This window comes from Delphinus delphis, chromosome X, assembly GCF_949987515.2.
Source record: "Delphinus delphis chromosome X, mDelDel1.2, whole genome shotgun sequence".
NCBI classification, from domain to species: domain Eukaryota; kingdom Metazoa; phylum Chordata; class Mammalia; order Artiodactyla; family Delphinidae; genus Delphinus; species Delphinus delphis.
This window is the reverse complement of record NC_082704.1, coordinates 29,156,213-29,182,788: the sequence shown is the minus strand read 5'-3', so window position 1 is coordinate 29,182,788 and position 26,576 is coordinate 29,156,213. Positions and strand designations below refer to the sequence as shown.

General features: G+C 39.5%; 1 long non-coding RNA gene across 1 annotated transcript; it reads right to left on the bottom strand.

Annotated features, from left to right (window-relative positions):
- Positions 1 to 3,734: 3,734 nt before the first annotated feature.
- Positions 3,735 to 16,318, bottom strand: LOC132418520 (uncharacterized). The gene is made up of 5 exons (XR_009518006.1): positions 16,292 to 16,318; positions 15,044 to 15,122; positions 12,790 to 12,875; positions 8,509 to 8,554; positions 3,735 to 4,445 (listed from the first exon to the last, which is right to left on the bottom strand). It is a non-coding gene; the product is annotated as an uncharacterized lncRNA (long non-coding RNA).
- Positions 16,319 to 26,576: the final 10,258 nt, after the last annotated feature.

Here is a 26,576-nt window from a genome sequence, read left to right as displayed (position 1 = left end):
AAAACAGACCAAGTATCTACTTCATGTTGTTTACAGTCTCGTTGGAGGAGACAGGTAATAAACAATTAAACAAGCAACTGAAAAGAATTTCATAGGGTGTTAAGTATTGTGGAGAAAAAGCAGAGGACAGAGAGAGTGATGGATGTTCTTTTCTATCAGTTGGTTATAGATAGCCTCTCGGGTAAGGTGATGTTTGAGCAAAGTTTTGAAAAAGGTGAGGGAATGAACCACAGAGATATCTGATGGATGAACATTGTAGGCAGAAGAAACAGCAAATACAAAGACCCAGAAGTGGAGCAGGCCATCCCAGTGGGCTGGATTGAAATGAGAAAGGTAGGAGACAGGTCAAAGAGATATAGTGGAAACAACTAGGATTATTCTATTGTTCGCTGCTTTGCAACGCTCTGTAAAGGGCTTGAGGGCATGGACCTTGTCTTATTCAGTGCTGCATGCCTCTCAGTTTAGCACAATGCTTAATGCACAGTAACTGCCGGAGGCAACTTTGTTACATCAACTGATATTTGTAGTAGATACTATCTATGTAATATTTAAATGCCACTTGGTGCCCATATGCCGTTATTAACCTAAATTACATTTAGTCATCCATCACAGAATGAAAATGTTCTCCTATCCTAGTCTCTAACCCTTGCCCTCTATTTTGGTGAATGCCTTTGCATGGGGAAAACCTCTTTGTCCATTTCCATATGGCTGGAGATTGTCTGAGACTGATTGACTGAGTACACTTAAACTTCTTGCCAAAGGGTAGCCTTGAGCAATATTAGTGGATTTACTTTTTTACTCAAAGGGGCCCTGGTGAGAAGAGATTACTAATCAGTTTTGTCTGTGTCCTCAGAGTTCCATGCTCCAGACCTTCCATTATCTTGTTCTCTGAGGTGGTCCAGGAAGCCAGGGGCATTTTAGAAGTCTAGACAGACTTGGAAGGGCAGAACATTTTTAATTTACATTCCCCCCCACCGCCGCCCCGTTAGGGTTTATCTGTAGCTAAGGTTGCTAGCTAAAATACAGGATGCAAAAAAAAAAAAAAAAATACAGGATGCCCCGTTAAATTTGAATTTCATAGAAACAAAGAATAATTTTTAGTATAAGTGTATCCCAAATATTGCATTGAATGTATGGATGAAAACTGTCGCCTGCCATATCAGTAAACAAGGGATGTTGCAGCCACCAAGCCAGCAGTCACTGCAGCCACCCACAACGGTGCACCCTGAGGGGATTCAGAACGGAGAAAATCAGGAAACTGGTCCTAGATCGCTAAGGTGCCTATCAAAGGAATGATTTCAATGAGTCCAGACTCCTGTAACTTCCCATAAAGAAAATCGCTAAATTCATTAAGTGGAGATGTCTGAACAGTAATCTTTTGATGTTCTGACTACGTGGTTTTTGTTGCAAAACTCCTGTGTATCCTGACTCCTCCCTTACCTCCCTGGAGCAGTTCCTCAGAGTGACCTAAGAGGCTGTCTTTTGGGCTTAGGTCCTCGGTTTTGTCCACCAAATAAAACGTAATTTTCAACTTTTAGGTTGTGTTCTGTTTTCAGGAGACAAACGTATTTATGCTAAGAACAGTCTACCTGGAATTTTATCTGAAATTATATGTTTATCAGAAGTTCTAATTTAACTGGGTGTTCAGCATTTTTATTTGCTAAATCTGGCAGCCCATTCTGTAACCTAAAGTCCTGAGAAGCCTCCTTAATCCATCTGTCACTACTTTAGTTCTATCTTGGAAAGAGTTGCCAATATTCGCTATTTCCATTTCTTCTGGTCCCATCCTCTTTTAAACCAAGTCTAATTAGGTTTCTGTTGCCACTGTGAACTGAAATTATTCTTATCAAAATTGCCAATGACCTCCACAGTCTAAAACCAATGGTCATTTCTTTTTTTTTTTTTGCGGTACGCGGGCCTCTCACTGTTGTGGCCTCTCCCGTTGCGGAGCACAGGCTCCGGACACGCAGCCTCAGCGGCCATGGCCCATGGGTGCAGCCGCTCCGCGGCATGTGGGATCCTCTCGGACCGGGGCACGAACCCGTGTCCCCTGCATCGGCAGGCGGACTCTCAACCACTGCGCCACCAGGGAAGCCCCCCCGAGTGATCTTTTTAAAACATTAAAGCAGACCATGTCACTTCTCACAGCCCTCTAGTAGCTCCTCATCTCACTTAGAGTAAAAGTCAAAGTCTTTATAATGGTCTACAACGCCTTACATACATCTTCCAACTTCACTACTTCTGTAATTGCATCTCCTCTACTCCCTTCCTTGCTCATTTTGCCCAGCCGCACTGGCCTCTGTGCTGTTCTTTGAATTCCCCAGGAATAGTTTTGCTTTAGAATCTTTGCACTTACTGTTCTCTGTGTTTAGAACACTGTGATATCTGCCTGGCTCATTCTGTCTTTTAAAATTTTATCCCCTCTTGGCTTTCCCTTTGCCTCTTCCCTGCTCTATTTATATCCCCAGCACTCATCACATTCTAATGACTGATATAGCTTATTCATTTTGTTTTATGCCAATCTTCCTCTGCCTAGAATATAAGCCCCATGAGGGCAAGGATTGTTGTCTATCTTATTAACTGTACTGTGTCTTCAATGCCTAGAACAGTGTCTTATATATAAAGTACTGAATAAATATTTGTTGAATGAATGAAGGTATTAGTTCCCTGGGATTTGAATACTCTCAGAAATGTATCTGTAGCATTAGTTCAGTCTGACCCTGAAGTGAAGGGGTTTTTGTTTGTTTGTTTACTTTTTAAACTCAGGAAAGGGACTTTATGGGTTAGGAAATGGTTACAATGGTTTGGAAGAAAGCCCATGTGGAAGATTTGGAGTAATTACAAGGTGTTGAGGGGGTCAGGAGTGATTTGGCGGTAGTATCTATGAATTGATTAAGGGTCTGGTCTCCACAATATATAATACCCAAATCAGAAATTCCATGATTGTGTGACAAGGGCTTTTGCTGAGACATGTCACTAAAAAAACCTTCAAAGTAGAGAGGGAGGGTGTAGAGGATCCCCAATGGAACTTGGTGGATGCCTGTGTCTGTACGTGTGTGTAGTTGTTGCTTTAGTTCTTGTGGCAAAATAGCTATATTAAGTCCCTAATGTCCAGAAGAAGCAAATTATTCACTCCTTGGTCTTGGTTCACTTTGGGTTCATACTGAGGCCTCTCCCTATCTCTCCATGACACTAAAGCACGGGGGGAGATACAGCAAAGTTCCTAGAGATGCAGGAGCACCTTTCGGGAATACTATGGACAGTTTTCATAAAAAACTATTTTGCCAGCTACTGCCTAAAAATGGTTCTTGATGGAAGTAGCTACACAGATGCATTCTACTTTAATGAGTTTTGATGAGACATTTAAATGGTTGCATTGTAGTCAAGCCTTATTAAAATGGAAGCCTGGTGTTGCAATGTGCGGAACTGGTGCTCTCAGTTGTTTACAGATTTTTTAAATCTATTTATATAAAGCTGATGTTTGATGTTTATTTTCTGCCAACAGCAGTATACTGGAGGTAAGGATATGCAAATAGGGACAGCTAGTGATTTCTAAAGAAGGAATCTTGAGAGGCCAACACTCTGTATGGGTCACAGTGTACCTGTTTTTATCTTCCTAAGGGATGCAACCCAAAACCTCGTTACGGTTTGAGGTATTATATGGGAAAGATGTACAGAGTTTTGTTTATCAGCTAGGATCCCAGCAGGAAATGGGACATATACTCAACTTGGATTCTGAATAAAATTTAATGAAAGGTCTATTTACAGAGGTGTAGGCAGGGTTAAGGGAACCAAGAAGCGATGATGAGGTACCCAGTGACTAACAACAGTGGGAAGCTCTCACCCTCAGTCCAGGGAGAGCTGGGATCTGCAGAGGGGGTTGAGGAGCATCAGGCAGGAGCTGGTGCAATCCCATGGGGCAGAGAAGGGAGTTTAAGGGAGCTGGGAAGATGGTGCAGAAGGAGAATGACCAATACATTTGAAAATCAATTCTCTGGGAAAGTGGTTTTTCACACCCCATGCAGCCTTGGAAAGGAAGCATGCATGAGTTAACATTGTAGTCAGCCTTAAATGATGATCTGGAAGGTCACAAACTCTGTCCTTCCCTACAGTTCTTAACCCAGGAATCTTGAAGTCCAAGCTACTTTGCTGCTGAGTATGGTAGATAGGATGATCTCCTTGGTTAGGTTTCTCAGGAAGCATGTCCATCGTATACTTGTCACCAAAAGCCAGACCATAAAAGCCAAGTCTGGCTATTGTGTTTCTTTACTGAGATATAAAACCTTCAGATTCTTACGGATCTCACAACAGCTCTTCTGCCTTCAAAAGAAAGTAGCGAAGAATGGTGGAAACAGCGTTAAACTCAGATTGAGAAGTCAGTCCCACTTCTGACTGGTTGAATGACCTTAAATCCATTTTCTTTCTCCGTGGCTAGGCTTCCTCATCTGTAAAATAAGGGGGTTGTACTAGTAATTTTAAAGGTCTCTTTGAGCTCTAACACTTTTGGCTTGGAGAAGAGTAATTCCCAGCATCAGTGGTACTTCAGCAGTTTTCCTACAGCCTGGACTGTTCTTTACTCTGTAGCAAAAATAACTTAAAAAGGGAGAAGGACACTTATAACCTCTCCTTTCCTTTCCCGAAATCATCAGTTCAACATTTTGACAAGTCAGCATTTATTAAGAAATTTAAAAATTGTACAGATATTCAAGTGTTGGTACTATACAAAAAGATATTAGCAAGTGTTCACCTTTATCATGATTTTTTAAAACTGACTACTTATTTTACAGGAGTATTGATTCGGGTTGTTTGACAAATATGGGAATGACCCATCCTGTAGGACCAGATATCATGAATTATTTCTTGAAAATGGATTCTAATTGTGCTTTTATAAGTTTATTGTTCTTCTGTAAACTGGATTTATATAATAATCCTTATTGAAAAGTGCACTGAGAAATGAGCCCTGACTTTATTTTTTTTTACATTATTATTAACTAAATACTTTATTCAGGTTTCCTCAGGGTTTTTTTAAATTGAAGTATAGTTGATTTACTATATTGTGTTAGTTTCAGGTATACAGCAAAGTGATTCAGATATATATTCTTTTTTGGATTCTTTTCCATTATAAGTTATTACAAGATATTGAATATAGTTTCCTGTGCTATATAGTAAGTCCTTGTTGCCTGTTTTACATATAGTAGTTTGTATCTGCTAATCCAATACTCCTAATTTATCTCCCCCACCCAAGCACTAACTTTAAATAGTTGAAAGACTGTCACATAAATAAGGTTTACAGTAACTCTTGTAGGAGCGCCAGAGGATAAAAGTAGGAACAGGAGTGGAAGTGCGAAGAGTCTGGACATTGCCTTACAGACTTATGGTGGCCAGTAAGGATCAGGTATCTCTGGCATAAGTGTCAGTGAGTTTAAATAGTTAACCAATGCATCATACCCTAAATGCTTTCTGCTAATTTTATGTCACCACTCTCAGATCAAAAGATGTAGACTGAGACTCAATTATTTCATAACTAAGAAGTACCTAATCTGATCCTAATTAGTCATCTCTAAACGAAGACTTCACCCTGGCCTTTTAGCCTTGCAAGACAAGTTAATTCACACAGAAAAGATATTTACATGGACATCTTGATGACCATACAAAAGAAATGATGTCATTAATAATATAGATCCTTTTTTTTTTTTTTCACCAGGCAGTTTTCAAGACTAGGAAGTGTTGGGACTTCCCTGGTGGCGCAGTGGTTAAGAATCTGCCTGCCAGTGCAGCGGACATGGGTTCGATCCCTGGTCGGGGAAGATCCCACATGCCACGGAACAACTAAGACTGCGTGCCACAACTACTGAGCCTGCACTCTAGAGCCCCCGAGCCACAACTACTGAGCCCACATGCCACAACTACTGAAACCCCTCACCTAGAGCCCATGCTCCACAACAAGAGAAGCCACCGCAATGAGAAGCCTGCATGCTGCAATGAAGAGTAGCCCTGACTCACCACAACTAGAGAAAGCCTGCACACAGCAACGAAGACCCAATGCAGCCAAAAATAAGTAACTAAAATAAATAAATTTATTTTAAAAAAAAGAACAGGAAGTGTTCTATTTGTTTACACGTATTAAAGTTTAAGGGAAGATCCTGGTGTAGGAAAAGACATTTTTTTCTGAGCCTTTTCAAAGAAAAACTAGCAAATCTTTTCTAGAGTAGTTCTTTTATTTTTTAAAACAGCCTCTTAACTAAAAAGAAACTAAAGGAACAAATTTACTGAATGCCTACTCTGTAAAAAAATGCTGTAGTATGAGCTTCTCATTTTATCCTCTTAACAATCCTCGAATATTAATAGATTTCTATTTTATTGGTGAAGAAACTCCTGGTTACAGCAAGCACTAATTTGCCTAAGGTTACATAGCTGGTAATTGGTACATGAATCCAATGTTTCTGATGTTATTTGCTTTGCTCTTGCCATTACTTATTTGAGTTTTCCTGAGACCGTATTCAATTGTGTCATAAAGTATTTTCCCAGGTGGTCTTCCATTTTAACACTAAGGTGTTTTGATTTTTCACTTCCCAGGTTTTTGGTCCTTTGGATAGATATCAATCTTTAGCAGGGCCCATAGCAGCGAGCGCAAGATTCCATTAAGGAGCTTTTGCTACCCAGGAAACCTGTAGAAAGCAACCAGGAAATCTGGGTTCTGACTCTTGACGATTGATACTTACAAAGCTACTGCTGAGTTCAAATGAAACCAAGAAGGCAGTGTTACTTAGTCCTCCGGAAAACAGGTACAAGTAACATATGTACGGACAAGGGTGTTCAGCGCAATGCTGTTTATGATGGCAAAATTTGAAAACAACTTGCATTATGGTACATCAATATGAGAACAAACTCAGTCATTCAAATTGATAAAATAGACCCATATTTATTGACATGGTCATATATCTCACAATACAAAAAAAATTTATTTTTTTTAGCAAGGTATATTCTTTTTTCTTAATTAATTAATTAATTTATTTATTTTTGGCTGCATTGGGTCTTAGTTGCTGCGCACTAGTTGCAGCGAGTGGGGGCTACTCTTCGTTGTAGTGCGCGGGCTTCTCATTGCAGTGGCTTCTCTTGTTGCAGAACACGGGCTCTAGGTGTGCAGACTTCAGTAGTTGTGGCACGTGGGCTTAGTAGTTGTGGCTCGTGGGCTCTAGAGCACAGGCTCAGTAGTTGTGGCGCACAAGCTTAGTTGCTCCATGGCATGTGGGATCTTCCTGAATCAGGGCTCAAACCCGTGTCCCCTGCATTGGCAGGTGGATTCTTAACCACTGCGCCACCAGGGAAGCCCCATAAAATTTTGTATAATGGAAAATCCTAACATATTATCCAATAAAATGCAACGTTATATTTAAAAAGATAATATATCCCAAATAGGTTTTTATTTCAGAAATGCAAGAGTGGTTTAACATTTTCAAATCAATGGATGTAATTTGCTGTAACAGAATCAAGGAGAAATTCATATTTTATCTCTCTAGACGTTTGATAAAATCCATTCAAGATTAAAAAATAAAACATAGAAAACTAGGAAGAGAGGAGAAATTGTTTAGTCTGATAAGGAGTATATATCAAAAGCCTACAGGAAACATGTTTAACAATAAAATATTGAAAAGCTCTCTCCCAGTACACACCAAGATTGGGGATGAGATACGGATGTTCATTTATCATTGTACCAGAGGTCTTAGCCAATGCAACAAGATAGGGGAAAAATGGTGTAAGTATTGGAAAGAAAGAAAGCTGTCATTATTCACAGATGAAATTGTGTATGTAGAAAATCCAAGACTCTATTAACAAGCTATTGCAATTAATAAGTGAATTATTAAGGCCATTGACTACAAGATCAAATATATAACTGTATTTATATGCCAGAAACAATCATAGAAAATGAACATTTAAAATATAGCATTTAAAATACCATAAAAATAGCAAATATCTAGGAGAAATCAAATGAAATCTATGTCAGATCGATGCACAGTAAACTACAAAGATTCACTGAAAGATATTAAAAAGACCTAAATAAATGGAGGTATATACCAGGCACATAGTTTCGAAGACTCGCTATTGTAAAGATATCCATTTTTTCAAATTGATCTATAAATTCTGTAGCAGGCTCAATTAAAACTGCAGCGGGTGTTTTGTGGGAATTGAAATGCTTATTCTAAAGTTTTTATGGAAATGGAAAGGACCAAGAATAATCAAGACAAAGAGAATAAAGATGGAGGACACGGACTGCCAGATAATAAGACATTATAAAGTTACAAGCGTTAAGAAACATGATGTTGGCACAAAATTACATAAATAGAGCAATGGAGCAGAATAGAGTTTGGAAACCCATTTGCACATATATGGTTACTCCATGTATGACAAAAGCGGTACTGCAGTGCATCAGAAAAAGATGACCTTCTCAATCAATGGTGCTAGATTCATAGCCTATTTGGTTAGATATAGAAAAAAAGGAAATCTCACCTCCATATATCGCCATATACAAATCAATTCCAGATGGACTGCCAATCTAAATGAGAAAGAGAAAACAATAAAGTTTCTAGCAAAAACAGGACAATATCTTACTGACTTTGGGCAAAGATTTCTTAAACAGGACACAAAAAGACTATTAACAAAAGATGATGCTGTAAGATTGGACACTAAATTAAGAACTTGTGTTAATCGAAAGCATCATTAAGAGAATGAAAAAACAAGCTACAGGTTGGGAGATGTTTTATAATTCATATAACCAACAAAGTTGGTGTAACCAGAATATCTAAAGAATTCTACATATCAACAATGGCAGACAACCCAATAAACAAAAGGGTAAAATACTTGACCAGACTTCACAAAAAAGGATGTCCAATGAATTTATGAAAAGCTACTCAGCATCATCAATCATCAGAGAATTGCAAATTGAAAACAGGTTGAGACACAAATAGGCATCCATTTGCAGAGCTAAAATGGAAAAGACAGATAATAACAAGTTTTGGTAAGGACGTAAAGCAACTAGGATGCCCATGAATTGCTGGTGGGAGTGTAAACTTACACAACTTTGGAAAACGGCTAACATAGCCTATGACCCAGCAATTGCACTTTTAATTATGTTTAGAGAAATGTGAACATAAAATGCACTGAAGATATGTACAAGAATACTCTGAAGTAGCACTATTCATAATAGCCAAGAATTGGAAACATTCCAAATGTTCAAGTATGGAATGAATAAATAACGTTGTACGCTCACACAATGGACTTCTGTACAATAATAAGGGTGAGTGATTATTGCCACATGCAACGACTTGGATGAATCTTATAATAAAACATGAAGGAAGCTAGATACAAAAACAAGTGCATAGTCTATAATTCCATTTACAAAGAGTTCAGAAACATAAAAGTAGTGAACGGTGGAAGAGGTCAGGGTAGTGTTTTACCTTTGGCATGGGTAGTGTGGCTGGGAGGAGGCACAAAGCACCGGAAAACCAGTAATATTTTGTTTCTTTACCTGGTGATGATTACATGGGGCATGTTCAGTTTGTGAAAAATCAGGTAACTGTATACTTACAATTTGTACATTTGTCTGTAAGTATGTTGCTCTTCAAAATAATATATATATATAATAGGTAAGGAAAAACACTCGTTAAAAGAATTTATCAGGTGATCCTTTATTTGCTTTTTTAAAAAATACGTTATCTCCATAGAAAAAGTTTCAAATTATTTATGTACCAAAATGTTACATTTTGGTGGATGGGATTATTGATGATTTTGATTTTCTGCTTTGCACTTTTATTTATCCGGGGTAGGAGTAATGTAGAAAGAAACACAGGGACATTGGAAAAATATGGTCCAGTCCCTGAGTTTCTATACTATGTCTATACTACGTCTTGAAGTTGAACAGATTTGAATCAGGCTGACAAGACAGGCAAATGCTAGAGAAATATCTCAGGTTCTCCTTAGTTACAATCATGACACCAGTCAGCAGAAGCTTTTAGGTTTCAAGGTCTGTGCAAGAGGCCATTGTCAAAGTCTCAGTGTAGATCTCTCTCTGCTGGTAAAAACTTCTCTTTCTTGAAGCACTGAGGTAGTGGCTGAGTTAATATTGCCGCTGAAACTTAAAGGAGATTTAGGGAGGCTGACAAGAACAGAACATTTTTCACATTATTTTCATGGCTCTTAAGGGATCTTAGACTTGGTATCTAAGGGAGGGGTTGAAAGATATAGGAGATATTTATAACAGAACTTCTGACTGCTAAATCTCTATATGCATTGAAATCAATTTCCCTCTTCATTTTTTCTTCAAAGGCATAGCTGCCTACTTTGTAGTTGGACCTTAGATATTAAATTTGTTGTGATTTAAGGGAGAGGTACATAAGCTTGGTCTTCGATGTTTTCAATTCAATTGGTAAATTTTTCTTAGTCATCCAGGAAAGGTCAAAGTTTTGGCCTCATAGTTAAATGTTTTGTCACAAGCCAATTCAATCACACATGAACCAAACAGGTCTAACATGATTTTACTGGCCAAAATCCAGCCAGCCTCTGCTGCACTGTCTCTTACTTCACAAACTTGGAATAATCCTTGTAGTGTTTCCAGAGTGGCCGAGACTCTCTAGTTCCGGGTGCATGTGTGCATAAGAAGTGCAGGTCCTTTGGGCAGCTTCGGTGGTTCCGCTGTTGTTCTAGCCTATTCTTTAATAATCATACATGGATTAAAAGTTCAGGAAATCATTTCCTTGTTAAAAATAAGAAAGCTAAAATTCCATTTAAGCAGGAAGATTATTAGAGAAATTGTTCAAGAAAGTTTCTATGGGTTAGCTCACAAAAATAGGTATAGTACTTTTTTTTTTTTTTTTTTTGTATTTCCAAAATCAAAACATCAAGGTGGAAAAAGAACTAGTCAAACAACTTTCTTTTTTTTTCTTGGCTGTGGCATGTGGGATCTTAGTTCCCCAAGCAGGGATCAAACCCGTGCCCCCTGCAGTGGAAGCGCAGAGTCTTAGCCACTGTACCACCAGGGAAGCCCCCAAACAACTTTCCAAGAGTCTTTTTATGTTGCTTACCTAAAAGGAGTTACCTTTTTGGGGTGCTTTCCTTGTTTTGCCCTAATAGGCACTTTATTTCAATCTATTATTGAATCGTCACAACGATCCAGTGAAAAAAGTGCTATATTGTTGTCCACATTTTACAAATGAGGAAACTGAGACATAGGATGCTTAAGAAACTTGTCCAAGGTCATTCAGATAGGAAGTGGCAGAGCTGGGATTCCCATAAAGATTCATACTGTTGCACAGACTAAATTCTTAACTATTCCAATACATTTCCCAAATATATGTGTTATCTATTAGTGCAAATATAACTTTCTTGATTCTTTTTTGAAACAATCCAGTAGGGAAGAGGTTAATATTTTATGTCCTTGTAGATATACCCTACCCTCTTGACCACATCTCCCCAACTCAAGCATTTTCCTCTCTATAGCCATTTCTTTTTTCTTTACCTTAATCTCAAGCTCTGAGTGGAAATCAGAAGTAGCACCTCACTACAAAGAAGTTAAGGACATTGTAGTGAGAGCAGCGGTTCTCAACTGGGAGAGATTTTGTCTACTACCTTCCACGCTCAGGTACTTTTTTTTTTTTTTTTTCCGCGGTACGCGGGCCTCTCACTGTTGTGGCCTCTCCCGTTGCGGAGCACAGGCTCCGGACGCACAGGCTCAGCGGCCATGGCTCACGGGCCCAGTCGCTCCGCAGCATGTGGGATCTTCCCGGACCGGGGCACGAATCCGTGCCCCCTTCATCGGCAGGCGGACTCTCAACCACTGCGCCACCAGGGAAGCCCAACCCTCAGGCACTTTTGAAAGTGTCTGGAGACATTTTTGATGATCGCAACTTGGAGCAGGGGGAGTGTTGCTTCTGGCACCTACTGGGTAGGAGTCAGGGATGTGGCTGAACATACTATGAGCACAGGAATCCCTCCCAACAGAAGAGAACCATCTGGCCCCAAATGTCAATAGTGTTGAGGTTGAGAAACCCTGACTTGGAGGGATAATCATAAATTGCCTTACAAGGCTTGTTAGTATGAGCGTATCTAGGACAATACCAGTTCTGTAACTAGGCGCTATCTTGTAAATTCCAACAGCTTTAACGTACTCAGGATGGCTCCTGTGGACAAAAGAATCGTCTCAGAGATTGTTTCCCAAACATTTATAGGATTCTCATACAAGTGGTTAATAATTTATTCAAAGAAACAAGAAACAAACACTTGAAATGCAAGCCGTTCCTTTTAAGGGAAGAGGAGGGAGAGAGATGCTCTGAAAGAAGTTGATTCATACATTAGATTAGTTCTGACCTCATATTTAGTAACTTGTACCTTGACCTACAGATTAAATTCTGTGTGGCATTTGTAGACGTCTGCAAGACTTACAATGAAGGTATCTGAGGATAAATATTCTCTCCCAATATTGTGAAATAAGAAAGTGCACATCTACAGATAAACTAATAGACAACATTAAAATTGGAGCCAAAGTCATTCTTACAGCAGCTTCAATGTCATATACTTTATATAGGTGTGTTGTGTTATTGGGTGGCTGTATTTAGCCTTCTAATGGGCTCTGCAATCACTTATTGATTCATTTTCAGAATATTCCTGGGGTAGTACTAGTTTACGGTAGAAGGGTTTTGGATGGAAATAGAATCAAACATAGTAAAAGTAATGTAAAAAGTAGCAAAAAGGTGAAAATTATGGATCATAGGAAGTGATATTTCTGTTTCAACTTACCTTTGACAATGTCACATGGGGAAGTGGAAAGAGTTCCAGCTGTGGTGTCTGATAGACCTGGGCCTCATATGTGATTCTGCCATTTCCTAGTGGTTGGAATAGAATTACTTAGACTCTCTAAGCCTCAGTTTTCTTATCGGTAAAACAGCACAGTGAGAACTTCACCTAAGAGCTTTGTGAAGATTAAATGAGATTATTCATGTAAGGTGAGAAGTACACACTCCCTGCCACATGGTACCCCTCATGAAATGTTAGGCTTCTCTTCTATAACGTTCACAGGAATTGACTGAAGTTAATTAAAATCAATACACAAAACATTAGGGAATTACACTTTATATTTATTTAGTGGCTTGTTTCGTCATCTGAAATCACATTAGCTGCCAGTAAAATTTTCACATGGACATTTGTCCTGTAATTTTTATTACATTCTGATGAGATTTAGGATGTAAGTGGAATTCACAGAGAAATGTAACTAAGAGGTAGATAACAAAACCACCACTAATTTGACTTCAAGGTCATATTAAAAAGTGATTTTTCCAGGAACTTTCCTGGTGGCACAGTGGTTAAGAATCCGCCTGCCAATGCAGGAGACACAGGTTTGAACCCTGGTCCAGGAGTATCCCACATGCTGCAGAGCAACTAAGCCCGTGCACCACAACTACTGAGCCTGCGCTCTAGAGCCCGTGTGCCACAACCACTGAAGCCCGCGATCCTAGAGCCCGTGCTCCGCAACAAGAGAAGCCACCGCAATGAGAAGCCCGTGCATCACAACGAAGAGTGGCCCCCGCTTGCTGCGACAAAGACCCAACACAGCCAAAAATAATAAATAAATAAATAAATTTAAAAACAAAAGACAAAAAATAAAATACATCTTCCTAAAACTTAAAAAAAAAAAAAAAAGTGATTCTCCGTAAAGGTCCATAGAGAGTCTTTCTGATTATAGGTAGGAAATTGCAGTAAATGTGGGATGCAAATAAATAGGTAAGACCCTTGCATACCTGGGACTGGGTCAGGGTTCCCAAACCATACTGAAAGTATTGGTCCATAATTGGTACAATTTTGGATGGTACAATTTTGGTCTATCAATTCTCTGATAGACTTCCGGAGGTAATGTGAATTGGTACAATTTTGGATGGTAATTTAGAAATAAATTTAGAAATATGTCTTAAACCTTAAAGTAATTTCTGATTTCAAATCACACTATCCTGAGGAAATAATCCTTAAGAGTTTATAGGCAAATATGATTATCTAAACATTATTTATAGCAATGAAAACTTAAAAAATTATAAATCACCAAGAATAGGTCAAATAAATTGTCATACCCATGAGAAAGGGATGCTATGAAGCCATTTTTTTAAATGTTGACCCAAGAAGATGCTCAAAATATAACACTAGGTGCAAAAAAAAGGGGTGTAAAACATTTTTTTACAAAATGAAACTGATTTATTTTGTTTATATAAATATACATATATACTTATAAATACATTTTTTAAAATATTTATTTATTTATTTATTTGGCTGTACCGGGTCTTAGTTGTGGCACGCAGGATCTTCATTGCCGCATGCAGGATCTTTAGTTGCGGCATGCAGGATCTAGTTCCCTGACCAGGGATCGAACCTGGGCCCCCTGCATTGGGAGCTGCAGAGTCTTAACTGCTGGACCACCAGGGAAGTCCCTATAAATATTTACATAGATACAAAGTATATGCCTGAACAACAGTGGTTGTATCTGGGTGGAGGTATTATGGATGATTTTTGGTTTTTTTATACTTTTCTTATTTTGTGATTTTTTACAACAAAAATATTGCTTTTATACTCAATAGGTAAAATAAATACTATATGCTATATAATTTTGGAGTGCTTAAAAAAGGTGCAGTTCTACCTCAGCCCTGAGGGGTGGAACTGCTGGTCTGTCAGGAAAGTAGAGGGCCAAAGGAATGAGCTGTCCAGCTTTGGAGAAAAATCTAGACCAACAGCCTCTTCAAGGGCCTAATTAACATGTAAGCTGTGCCGAGCTAATTTAAATAATAAGCCTGTGTACCTGCAATTTGCCTAACCTGTGGAGAGTTTACACCTTGAAATTACCATGCTCTGTCAGTAGTTTTTTCGCTCCAACTGGCTGACTGAGCATGTGTGAGAAGTGGACATGGGGCAGAGGAGGGAGGCAAGGAAGAAGGAAAGAGGAAAGCCTGTGGGCCATAGGGGCATGGAGTTCAGAAAAGACCCACCCTCCCTTCTGCTATCCAGGCATTACCTCCGATGATGTCAGCAGAAAGCCAGCAGGGAACTGCATCTTTTAGGTTAGCAGTCATATTTCTTAATACTCCCAGTTACTGCAAAGTTGGGAGGAAGTAAACACTGTCAAAGTTGCTAGATTCCATTTCCTTCATTTTTTGTTTTAAATTTTACACCAACTTTAAGGACAGGAAGCAGAATAGAGGTTTAGACTAGAATTCAAAGAGATACCCAGGCTTAGAGCTACATATACCACTCTCCCCTCCCTGGGACATTAGAAAGCAGACAACCATCTGAATTGAACTCTTTCTTTAACCTTTTTTCTGTTGTTATTTGCATGAACAGTCATACTGGGGCAAGAATGTTAAGATAAGGGAGTAATTTGCAGGATTACTCCAACAATGGGCTTAGGGTACCTAGGCATAGTTCATAATACCTATTGATATGTTCCTCCATTACATTGAATCTATTGTCACTTCCATTTCTCTGTCCCCTTTCATTTATTTTTCTTTTGCCTCTGCAGAAAGGATGAGAAGATAGATTTTAAAAATAAATTCAGAAAGTATAGTTTTTCTCTGATTATAAAAAATATATGTGATAATTGGCAATATAAATTATTATCTCATCACCTGGAGAATCCCCTCCCTAATATTTTAGCATAATTTCTTCCAGACTTTTTCCAGTCTATTTGAGTACATGTTTACATTTTTGTATGTAATTATTCTACAACAGAAATTTTCTTGGTTGAATTATATAAAATTAACTGAAACATTCACAAAATATTTAGTTATTTGGTGCGTTACTAGTTTTTCTCGATTATGCTAAATTTTTGTTCGTATCTTTGTTTCCTTAGACTACATTCCTAGCATTAAGAAGTACCAGGTCAAAGGGTATGAACATTTTTCAAATTTTTGATACAGGTTGCCAACTGCCCTCCGAAAATTTATACCAATTTATAGTCTTATCAACTGTGCAAATAAACTTAAATCTAGATTTTCAAGCCACAAGAAATTACACAACTATTATAATAAATTTGATTCTGACGACAGCCAAAAAACTAAAAATGAATACTACTTTGGTCATTCCTTAGCCTCATTTCATGGACTGGGACTGTTGTTTTGCCCTTATCTACTTTGAGATATTCTTAGATAGAATGAGGATGTAGGATGAAGCCTGGATACAAAAGAAAATGTGAAATATTTCTAGAGGCACTTTGTGAAATGCTCAAGTGATTCTATTATTGATAACTCCAAAGGCTCCCTCTTACCTGCAAGGTGGAATCCAGATTCAGGCATCTCTGTTCTCAGGCTCAACAAGCAAAACATATTTATTGAGCCTGCTATGCTCCAAGCCTTCTTCAAGGCACCAGGGATCCAGCGCTGAACAAGACGAGGTCCCCTCTTCATGAACCTTGCAGTCTGGTAATCCCACTGCATTGAGCCACACAAAATTGTTTGCTTTAGTCAGACCTGTATTATGCTGCTTTATGCTCATTCCTGCCTGATTAGTTAATCTTGTCCCATAAACCCTAAGCCTTATCAGTCAAGGCTTATCCTAAGTCTCCTGTGACACTCTCTCCAGCTAGTCCAATCAACCAAGCACTTAAGTCTGTACTCACAATTTAGCACTTGATGAGTCATTTTCTTGTTCAACTCTCTAACACCCTCCTGAGAAGGACTGCAAGCTCCTTACCCACAGCTTCCCCAAAGCACCTAGTGCAGTATATGCGCCAAGTGGCCCTTTCTTTACCAGAATGTTGCTTTAATATAGTAGGATGACACACTGAATAAGGCTTCTCTGTCTTGGACCAACCCTGTCCAAGAAGATTTCATTACTTAGGTCCCAAAGGTCAGTTTAGTTGCAAGGATAAGTCAGAGCCCCTAAAGTGAGGGTTAGAGTGGGGCTCCAGCAAAGAGCACAGGTCTGGGAAGCAGGGAACCAGAGTTCATTCCTGGCTCTGCCACTCACATAGGTGTCCTTTGAAAACACAGTATCTTGGGAGAATCCTATGCTCCTTTGTGTTTTCGATTCTTTTGTAAAATGGGGTCAATGATACATTTGCTACCTATTTCATAGTGTTATTGGGAGGATCATACGAGAAGTTATATGTAAAAAGTTATATGTGCGAAGTGTTATAGTTTTCCTCTTTTTTAAATTTATTTTTTGAGATATAATTGACATATAACATTATGTTAGTTTCAGATGTGCAACATAATGATCCAATATTTGTATATGTTGCAAAATGGTCACCACAATAAGTCTACCTAACATCTGTCACCTGGCATAGTTACCAACTTTTTCTTGTGGTGAATACTTTTAAGATCTACTCTCTTAACCACCTTCAAATATGCAATACAGTATTATTAACTATAGTCACCATGTTGTACATTACATCCCCATAACTTACTCATTTTATGGCTGGACATTTATAACTTTTGACCACCCATTTTGCCCAGCATCCTCAACCCCTGCCTCTGGCAACCACCAATTTGTTCTCTGTATCCATGAGCTTATTTTATTTGTTTGTTTTTGTTTTAGATTCCCCGTATAAGTGATATTATGTGGTATTTGTCTTTCTCTGCTTGACTTATTTCACTTAGCATAATGCCTTTAAGGTCCATCCATATTATTGCAAATGGCAAGATTTCATTCTTTTATATGACTGAATAATATTCCATATATATGTACACGTATAATATTTATCCATTCATCCATCGATGGACATTTAGGTTGTTTTCATATCTTGGCTATTGTAAATAGTGCTGCAATGAATATAGGGGTGCATATATCTTCTCGAGTTAATGTTTTTATTTTCTTCAGATCAATACCCAGAAGAATTGCTGGGTCATATGGTAGCTCTATTTTTAATTTCTTGAGGAGCCTCCATACTGTTCTCCATGGTGGTTGCATCAACAGTGTACAAGGGCTCCCTTTTCTCCACATCTTTGCCAACACTTGTTATTTCTTGTCTTTTTGATAATAGACATTCTAACAGGTGCGAGGTGATATCTCATTGTGGTTTTAATTTGCCTTTCCCTGATGATTAGAGAAAATATCCTGTCATCTGCAAATAGTGACAGTTTTATTCTTGAGGTGTTTTTAAGGGTCAGGGCACACAGATTCAACACACTGTGGTTAAAGGCAATAATCAGAAAAAAGTTACATGTGTACCCACCACTGTTCAATATACTGGGTATCAATATAAGTATTTTTTCTATTTCCTAAAGGACATCCTAGTCAGAATAGGTAATAAGATTTAATACTTATATCATAGAATGTTGCCATTTTTTTCTAGCTCCATAGATTTTTTTTTTGCATCAAGAAGTTATGAGACAGCAATGTGAGTGATTTTCTCTTAACAATTTAGAAAAATGGGACTAATACACATTGCACCTATTTCACTTAGCATACCTCATTGGAATAAGCAACTCAAATTGGTAAAATGATTCAATGAAAAGGTATTACATAAGAGGTGGTTTTTTAATTTTTCCTGCATTTTCAATAATATTTCCCAGTCAGTCTTAATCATATAGCTCTTTCATTTCTAGACACAAAAAAGCTAAAGAAATGAACCAGTCTGTAACCCACACTGAGGCATTAACTGGTGTCATGTAATTACAAGACAGGCGTATCAGCACTCCTAAGCCTGAAAACAACAGCATCCCAATAACACGGGGTCATGGGCAGCCTGAAATCCTGACCACCAGTGACTGGTTGCTGTACCCCACAGCTGTTAACAACTGTAAGAGTACCGATTATGGAGCTGAACTCCATTTTATTAACAAGCCCTCCCTCCTATGTGTATTGGCAGAGGTCTTGGTACTGGTTTCATAAACTGATCTCTGGTTGTAGGAAGTTCATGGAACTGATCCAATTGGCTTACACACTGAATCACCACTCCTCTCCCAAAAGAGATCCCCAGCTTGGAGAAGTGAGATATCTGGCAGGTTTAAGGTATTATCTGTTCAGGCTGGCGATGAATACTAATGACCCTTTGTTGTGTTTTAAAGAGAGACTGACTGAGAGGGGAGGGATAGAAGGAGGGGAGACTGCCAAGAAAGGGAAAACAATTTGTAAGAAGGACTGGGTTAGGCATGATATAGTGTAAAGGAAGGAGAAATAAAAATAAACAACAAAAGGGAGGAATGCTGAGAGGAGGAAAAGAAGTTATAGAATAATCAAGAAAGGCTGAGGTGGGAAGGAGAAGCCTTGTAGTATGATTTCTGGTTTTGTTACTTAGGTTTTGTTAACAGAACTGGGTTTGAATATCAGCCCCTGCATTTTCCAGCCCTATGACCTTGGACAAATTATCTCACCTCTCAGTGCCTGTTTATTAATCTGTAAAAATAAAAATAAGAATAGTACCTGTTTGGTAGAGTTGTTGTGAGGATTGAAAATAGCATAAAGTGTGTGGCATGTGGCAGCTATTCAAAGAGTAGCTGATATTATTACTGTTGTTCTGGTTATTGTTATTGTTGTTAGAGGCGATAACATTATTGTTGATAGTAACGGTACTGTTTGACAGTAATAAAACACAAACAAATCAGTTGCCATGAAATTCAGCAATAAAAGAAAGTGCAAGATGAAGGAGGCCTCAGATGTCAGTTTTAGCAAAAGAAGCTAGAACATCGCTGTGCCTGGTGAAGGAAGAAAGAATGCATTATATTATTCACATATTAGACATTCTACTGCACATCACTTTTAATTTAAAGGACTTCAGCCAAGCAAGAAGAAATAAATCCTATACTGTATATACAGGATCGGTTTTGTTCAGAGCCCTTCTTTTTCCAGTTCTTTAGAATATGTTGTAGTGTCAACTCCCAATTTGACCTTTATTAATTAGAATAAAAGATTGAGAATTCCTGCACATCAACATAGATAGTGTTATCATGACTGTTCTTTAGTTGATTTTATCTTCTTAAAGGACCCTAGCAGGTGGATTTCAGTTAAGTTTCATACTGAAACGATTCTTTTTTTTTTTTTGCTGTACGTGGGCCTCTCACTGTTGTGGCCTCTCCCGTTGCGGAGTACAGGCTCTGGACGCGCAGGCTCAGCGGCCATGGCGCATGGGCCTAGCCGCTCCGCGGCATGTGGGATCTTCCCGGACCGGGCCACGAACCCGTGTCCCCTGCATCGGCAGGCGGACTCTCAACCACTGCGCCACCAGGGAAGCCCTGAAACGATTTTTTTTTTAATGCTTGATTTTATTTAAGAAGTCAACAAGATTAGTTATTCTGTGGCTCATATGAGATGAATGATTTCCTTAGGTGGGAAAGCAAATGATTAGGCACCTGGATTTCTAAAGGACTTGATATTTAAGTGCTATAGCACATAGTTCTGATACAGTTTATTATTGTAAATGCAAACTAGCAGTATGCATGCTTTACAGCAATGATTTTAAAAGAAGTACCAGTGTATCAAGGGTGAAAACTAAATATTTCTCTCCTTTAATGCATCATTACAATAGTATCAGATAACTAAGTCAAATTAAAATGTTTATTCATTGTTACTAACAATTTAAAGAGTACCTCTAGTGGGTACATAATCAAAGTTCCAGGGTGATAGAAAAAAAAAATATTGGTGTACTGAAGGAAGACCATCTCTGTCCTGGGAGAGAACATTCTTGATTTATTTAAAAAAAAATCCACATTAGCTCCATTGCCTAGTGTGATTCAGATATCTCTTATATTAAAAAGTGCTTTGGTAGGGCTTCCCTGGTGGCGCAGTGGTTGAGAGTCCGCCTGCCATTGCAGGGGACACGGGTTCGTGGCCCAGTCCGGGAAGATCCCACATGCCGTGGAGAGGCTGGGCCTATGAGCCATGGCCGCTAAGCCTGCGCGTCTGGAGCCTGTGCTCCGCAACGGGAGAGGCCACAACAGTGAAAGGCCCGCATAACGCAAACAAAAAAAGTGCTTTGGTAAATGATATTTTGAAGAAAAATCTGCATTGTATGGGATGGTTAGTGAAGCACCTAAGTGTTCCGTAGGCTCTAAATCCTATGTGTTTGTTACACCTTAGAGAACAATGGGTGTCCCTCTTTGTTTTGAAGTTCTCACTACTGAAATCCAGCCCTCACCCTGAACACCCAGTACTAATCATCCTCACTGTGAGTCAGTTGAATCCGAATCTCTCAGTGATGACCCTTGAAAATTGACAATGTGAAACTCCGCTGGGAAGGAAGCAGAGATGTTGTCTAAGTTGTGACTTCTCCTTCAAGGAGGGAATACAGATAAGCTTATTCAATCTCACTGAAGATGAAATTAAGCAGAGTTTCGCTTATGTGTACTGTTCTACTGGATATGGAGGGTCAATTGGTGCCTAATTACTCCATATCGTCGTTAATGCTGATGGAATACCAAGCCCTATGCAGCAGGAATGCCACAGATAAAGCATTTTCTAACATCTTGTCCTCATGTTCTCATAGTAAAGTGGTCCGAGAGAACAGTATTTAGAGTCATAAAGTCTGGGTTCAAATATCAGACTTGTCATTTACTAGTTGTGTAGCTTCTTTAAGCCTCTGTTTCTTCATTTGTAAAATGGGGGTTATACTCGTTTCTACCTCAAAGGGGTTCTATGAGAACTAAATGAGATCATAAATATAGATCACTTAATACAGTACCCCACTCGGTAAATAATTATTTCTTCTCTTTTCCCACCAAGCACCCTCTTCCTTCCATCTTCCTTCTGCTCCTTCCACAGCCCATTCTATTCCATGTGACCTTTAAAAATCTATGGGTAAAATGCAAAATCGATAGCTAGTGGGAAGCAGCCACATAGCACGGGGAGATCAGCTCATTGCTTTGTGACCACCTAGAGGGGTGGGATAGGGAGGGTGGGAGGGAGACGCAAGAGGGAGGAGATATGGGGATATATGTATATGTATAGCTGATTCACTTTGTTATAAAGCAGAAACTAACACACCACTGTAAACTCCAATTAAATTAACTCCAATTAAACTCCAATAAAGATGTTTAAAAAAATCTATGGGTAGTGCTGGTAGGAATGTAAATTGGAAAATCACTTAGGAAAACTCTTTGGCAACATCTACTGAAGCTGAACAGGGTATACCTTGTGATCCAGAAAATTCACTCTAGCTCTATACCTAATAGAAACACGTACAGAAGACAATGTTGCAGGAAAGTTCATAGCTGCACTCTTCAAAACAGCCCCAACCCAGAAACAGACCACATGTCATCAGTAAAACAGATAAATAAATTGTGGTATATTCACACATTGGAATACTATACAGAATGACAATAGATGAACTACAGATCTATATTACGGTACAGTTGGGTCTCCAAAACATAATGCTGAGCCAAACGAAGTCAAGTATAGGGTGTATATGCCATAATATTCCACTTATGAAAAGTTCAAAAACTGGCAAAACTAATTTACCGCGTTAAAATTCAAGATAGCGGTTAAATGGGAGGAAGGTAAGGAGGGGTCTTCTGGGCTTCTGGCACTGTTGTTTCTTGAACTTGGTGCATGGGAGTGTTATATTTGTGAAAACTCATCAAGTTGTACACCTATGATTTGTACACATAATACTTAAGAAAAGCTGTATGATATGCTATGGCGAATGTTAAAAAAAAATCCTGAAATTTAACAGATTCACTTTTCCTGTTTAGAAAGCACCAGTATGAAATTATGCATCAGGCGCCTTTGTTTCCTTTCAAGGATCTCTGGCATGTTATCCTTTAGTATTCTGTAGGAAACTAGTAAGCGTTTTCTCTGTCCTTTAACTAGTTGACATAGCTAGAGAATCATTACCTCTTTGGCTGGCAGCAAGGAAATCTATGTAATTGTCTTTCCTAAGTATGTTTTACTTCCTAGGATTGAATGAAACTTTTTCAGAAATTATTAATATTTTGACTATGGGTGTAGTCAGATTTTTTTGAATAAAGTGGTTGTCTGAAACTATAAACTTTAAAGAGATAATTCATAAACACACATTTACTATGAGAGGATTTTTCCAGAAATATATTTCTTTTTCCTGTAGGTAGACTAGTAGGGTTCTTTCTCTTATACTTTCAGCTGGTGAAGTTTAATAGGGTTCTTCCAGCTGAAGTCTAGAAAACAGTGTGGTTACTCAGTAAGGCACTGGGTTTGTGAGATTGTTCAACTGCCTTCTGATTTGTGCAAAATTTTCACATCCAAGTAGCTAGAAGAAAGCCTTAGTTAATGATACACTTTTATACTTAGTGACTAAAAATAAGATCGAAGGGACTTCCATGGCTAGTGACATAAATTTAATCTCAGTAAGAAGGGGAAAGAATGTGGGATATAACTACTGGATCGGTTTTTATTTTAATGTTTCTTTTCCTGGACAAAGTCATAGTTAGGAGCTGATTTTTAGTTGCTAATGACTTACTACTAAATAAATCTTTAAAATTCTGTCAATGATTTTTTTTTTTAGGCTAAGCAGATTCATGGCTGAGGTATGTGTGTCCTGGAGGAGACGGCCCATAGTTTAAAGTCCAGCATTGCACAACTTGATGCTTCAAGGTCATTCATCATAATTTTGAGGTGTTTTTGCACAACAAAAATGAGTGTGCTATGTGTGATTCCCAAGTTTACAATCACTTTTCTATAGTTTACCAGACCATGGTTTAGGCCTGGATTTAAAGGCACGTGAATGGTCACGCTTTCTCTCTCCAACTTTATTTCTAACCCCAACAAACAGATTCGTTTCATGTTCTCCCATACTATGCTCATTCCTACCCTGTGACTGAGTTTATGTAGTTTCCTCTCTCTCGTGCCTGTAACTGAGCAGGACCCTACAGGGCCTTCCTGGGACAGGTCTTTCCCCATATCCTCTGCTTTAGCTCCTCTCTGAAGTACCTAGATAACAGTATTTAATGCACATTTCCTGAGTTGTTTTACAGATGTGAAAACCCCCCACCAAATGGAAGATATCAACTATTTGATGACCATGAGCACATGGGCCCAGGCCTAAGGACTGATAATGTTAACCCTTGTGACACAGTCCTGTTACCTCGCCAGCAGCCAATCAGAGAATTGTGCATCAGCTGATCACATACCCCGTGACCCCCCCTCCCTCACCTGGCTTTTAAAAATGCTTTGCTGAAACTCGGGGGAGCTCGGGGGCTTTTTAGGGCTTGAATCACCCGTCTCCTTGCGTGGCCTTGCAATAAACCTTTCTCTACTCCAAACTCCGATGTTTCGGTTTGTTTGGCCTCACTGTGCTTCGGGCACACGAACTTGTGCTAACATTCCTACTCAATTTCCACACTTCTTTCAAGTGCCAAATAAATAAAAGAATTCACAAACACAGTTTGTTCATCAGTTAATAAGTCAGACCCCCAAAGAAGAGAAAATGAGCTCCTGGTATTTTATTATCTTTTGGGGATGGATTCTAGACCAGTTGTCTTTTCCCTTCTTTGACCACAAAGTTATTAAATGGCCTTTTCTGAGTCAAATTTTCTAATAAACATTTCCTGAGTGCCTGCTCTGTGTCTGTTGGGTTTTGTGCTAGGCGTTGGAAATACAGGAATGATTAAGACAGTTTCCCTGCCCTCAGAGAATTTGCAGTCTAGAGGACTGTAAGCAAATAATTTCACACAATGTAAAATGAGTATTGAGTAGCATAGGAATCCAGAGGAGAGGCATCTAAACCCAGTTTGTAGTAATAGAGGCGCAACCATTGTGGAAAGATCTGGAGGAGGTAACACCTAAGCACAGTCTTAAAGGATGAGTTGTAGTTAGCCAAATGAGGGAGGCAGGAATTTCCAGAAGAAGAAACAGCATGAGCAAAGGCACAGAGGTGAGTAACAACATGTATGTGCATGCACAGGAAAGGACACACAAGCTCAAGAGTTTGAGGCAGAGAATGGCAAGAGATGATACTGAAAAGGTAGGAAGAAGCCATGTCATGGAAAGCCACGCATGGCCATGGGAATAATATACCCGAAGCAAGCAAGTAAACAAAAAATACATTCTCTAAAATACCTTGTATCTTAAATTTTACACCTCTAAACTTTCAAAGTTGTTAGAAGCTTCTCTACTGTATAACAGACAGGGAAAATTGCTGGTTGTTTCCTCTGCTTACCACCTACCCCTGGGATAGATAGATTCCTAGTCTCTATTCCCACGGTTACCATCTGTTTCCAGTGCCCCATGCAAACAGAACTTTGATATGGGACTTTGATAGTTTGGTAAATGCTATTAGATTTGCTTTTTAGCTCATTCTTTCATAAAGAGGTTTATAAGTCTTCCTTCTTCTCTTCTCTTCTATGTCCAAGACAGGCTAATGTAATTCCTTCATTTTAGCCTTTAGGTCACACCAGTAGCATATAACGCTAATCGGTCCATGCACACGCGCACACAGACGCACACACACACACCAGCCTGTGCTGTGTTCAGGACAAAATTAGATGAAACTTGCTGATACTTTCTCCTTACTACCTTCCCACTTCACTCGTGGACTTTCCTCTGCCTTACCTGCTCAGATTCCCCAGGGCATATTTGTATTGCAAATGGAAGAACAAAGGACCTGCAACATAGGATACAGGATTTGGCTGTAGGCTGGTTCCTCCGTGTGCAGTGATTTGTCCTGTGCTTCGTAGAACTGCCGTCATCTTTCATCTGTCTGATCGAGTTTAAATCCTTTGAGTTTTCTGATGAAAAGCTGCTACATTGGTAAATAGCATTATAATAATACTTTCCTCCCTGGCCAAGCTGGGATGCTTCCTCAGAGTTTATTTTCTAGGCCTCGCCTTTCTTGCAAAGTGAAGTCTTTGGTTAGGCTTAAAATTTCCCGTACACCTGCTCAATAATTTGTTTTGTTTGGCCTCTTTGAAATCAATCCCTGTAAAAGACAACGTTGTCCTGAAGGCTGAGAAAGGTGCTCGAGACATGGACTCAAAAGTTGCTCTTTTCAGGCAGAGCCAGCTGAGTAATCTTATCTCAACTGGCTACTTTTCAAAGTGCCCAGCTCCGGAGCTCTCCCTCTGGGAGCAGTGTTTGCCCCAGGGGATCAAGTGCTTTCTAGTGAGTGGCAAGACTTTGGGAAATCCCGGAGCCCAGGACAGTACAGTGTGTTCAGGAGAATCTTGGGGAACGGAATGGACCCCACAGACCATGCCCTCCCCACCTCCAGCCCCGGTGGAGATCAGCACTTGGCCTCAGGACAGAGACCAGACTAAGAGAGGAGGTTACGAGGAATCAGGGAACCCCAGAAAGGAGGCAAGATTGCGAAGGCACCTGCGCGGCTCTGAGTCAAAGGCTGTCAGTCATCTCGGCTCTGACTGCTCTGTTCTCTCACAGCCCAGCCCTTTCCCGGGGCCCGGGGCAGGGGATTGCTACATGCCAGCTTGCCAGGGGAAAAACCGGAGCCTCACTTTAGTCCCTTCCAGTAATTGACACGACAGGGTGCTCAGGTGGGGGAGGAGAGAGCTTACCTCCATAAATGGCCCCACCCCTGGGCATGGTGGCTCACTCTGGCAGGTAGCGACGGGGGAGTGTGCACCTGCCACCAGTCAAGCTCCGCCAGACTGCGAGACCGGCAGAGCAGCCCAGGGAGCCAGTGAACC